At 36.1% G+C, this 2684-nt stretch overlaps 1 pseudogene; it reads left to right on the forward strand.

Annotated features, from left to right (window-relative positions):
• The first annotated feature begins 880 nt into the window (after positions 1-880).
• On the forward strand, positions 881-2439 carry LOC127920530 (trace amine-associated receptor 8c-like; annotated as a pseudogene).
• The last annotated feature ends 245 nt before the right edge of the window (positions 2440-2684 follow it).

Below are 2684 nucleotides of genomic sequence, written 5' to 3' on the forward strand. Positions count from 1 at the left end.
AAGGACCTTCAAAGGCAAAAGCAGTAACTACGTCATTTATTTTACCGCAAAATCATACTTGTTTTTCTATCTATGCAGTACTTTCTGATTCACCATTATATATTTGGATCAAATGGCTTGTTCCTGTGTCAGGAAACGAGTACCACATTAATCAGATAATATACCTGGCCGTTGAAACAGATCAAATTCATAGCGTTTTGCCTTTGTAGGGCAGCATCAACTTAATCATTCAGTTCAGATCAACATTTTTATAGTCTATGGAACGTTCCTATGGAATGCCACTATTTTGATTACATTTGCTATTAGCATGTACACCATAAACTTATGTTATTTCATCAACTTCCCTACTGTCAAATTTCCTAAACATTGACCAGCTGACATGTGGCGTGCCGTCATCTCTCCTGAGGTTGTGGAATATGGTCCAAACTGAGCAATGACATCACCTAAACCAGTTAGTCTGCACATGTATCATATTTCCATTCAAAAATAGCCTTTGAGTGACCAAAACATCATTCATAACATGTTTCCCCATTAAAAAGCTAGTTTGAGTAAATGTTCCCTTTCTTTCATCTCTAACCATCAGTAAGGCTGAAGGACAGGCTTGGTGGGCACAGAAGCATCCAATCCTGTCATACATTACATCATGCTTCCACAACTGATTTGCTTATCCAACCGTTTGTTCAATTATGTGCTCACATGCGCACGCGTGTGTGTGTGTGTGTGTGTGTGTGTGTGTGTGTGTGTGTGTGTGTGTGTGTGTGTGTGTGTGTGTGTGTGTGTGTGTGTGTGTGTGTGTTTTCAGAGAAGCTGGGGAGGAGTGTCTGTCAGTAAATCAGAGATAAATATAGAGGCAGAGCTCAGAGTTTCTCAGAAGGCGGACCTGACAGGGTCACACACAGGACCAAGCAGGAGCAGGACCTCAGCATTTTTACATGTTATTACAAATGGAGAAACATGAAGATGTTCAATACTGTTTTCAAGACGGAAACTCTTCTTGCAGAAAGGCTTTTCTATCGACATCTATCTACATAACACTGTACATCTTCTTCACATTGATTTCAGCAGTTACAGTATTTTTGAACGTACTGGTGATCATCTCCATCTCTCACTTCAAGCAGCTCCACACTCCAACCAACCTGCTCATTCTCTCTGGCTGCGTCAGATCTCCTGGTGGGACTGATTGTGATACCAGTAATGACTGTAGCAATATTGGAATCATGCTGGGGTTTTGGGGAATATTTCTGCGTGTTTCAATTCTTCATTACTTTTATGTACTTCTTTATCTCTGGGTAATTTGGTCTTGATATCTATTGACCGCTATGTTGCTGTGTGTGATCCCTTATTGTACCACTCTAAAATAACAATAACAGGAACTATCTGTTGTATATCCATTACCTGGTCTTGTTGTATCATATACGATGCTGTTATTTTACAAAACTTTGTTAATTTCCAGACACCCAGTAGGTGTTTAACAGAATGTGTTGTTGTTGAAGGAATAACATGGGTTAATATCATTTCCATTGCATTTATAATGGTTGTCCCGTGCTCTATTATTATAACACTTTATATGAACATCTTTGTGGTGGCCAGATCACAGGCCAGAAAGGTATTTTCAAAAGAGACCAACAGTGAGTCTGGTGTTAAAACTGTACAGGCAAATAAGTCTGAGAGAAAAGCAGCAAAAACTCTAGCTATTGTTGTTTTCAACTATCTCCTTTCTTGGATTCCATCTCTATTAATTTACTTTGTTGTTGCTGTTATAGGTGATCATTTAATATCATATTTCACCAGTTACCTGGCACTTTTTAATTCCTTAATTAATCCAATAATTTATGCTTTCTTTTATCCATGGTTCAAAGTGACAGCTAAACTTATTTTAACTTTGAAGATAAGACGTTTATAGTTCCTATAATATGGTTCACTAGTTCGGCAAACATTTGTTTGATATAGTTTTGTTCTACAATTGTTGTAATTATTTTATGTAACAATACACCAACATTATTTATCTCAGTGTTGTCATGATTGATACATGGTGTTGATACAGAATGATTTGTCTGGATTAGATTGGAATGGATTGGAGAAGGCATAAGCTTGTTTTATAAAATACATTGTAGTCATTGTGGATTGTGCACTCCAAATACATAAGGCTGTGGTTGTTCCATGTTAATGATAAATAGTATGTAAGTGTTCTAATTGCACATTCTGAGGACGTCATGAGTCGTTCTATATGTTGTTAAACATCTCCCTCTAGTGGCTCATTTGTGACAACGTCTTCATCAAGTGTAGAGTCGTTGAAATGTACAATACTGCATGATATCAGATAACGTCCAAGTCTAAATAACTGCTGTATTGTGTAAGTAGTTGATGGTAAAATGTAAGAACATCCAATTGTGGGTAACACTTTATTATAACATTCAGTAATAAACAATTTGTAAGGCATTTCCAGTTTGCTCACCATTTGATATTAAGGCAACATTTGTGAAATGTTACTTAGCTCGGTATTCTCACATTTATAGATATTGGTTAACACACTAAATAGTTTCTAATGGATTAGTAAATAGTTTATTCATAATTAATTTATCAATACTACCATATTTATTTTTGTAAGCTCGTTATTCACACATTTTTAAAACAACTTTTATATTATGTAATAATGTTTCAGGAGATAATTCATCAGATGTTTA

The sequence above is a fragment of the Oncorhynchus keta genome, unplaced genomic scaffold, assembly GCF_023373465.1.
Source record: "Oncorhynchus keta strain PuntledgeMale-10-30-2019 unplaced genomic scaffold, Oket_V2 Un_contig_19828_pilon_pilon, whole genome shotgun sequence".
Lineage (NCBI taxonomy): Eukaryota > Metazoa > Chordata > Actinopteri > Salmoniformes > Salmonidae > Oncorhynchus > Oncorhynchus keta.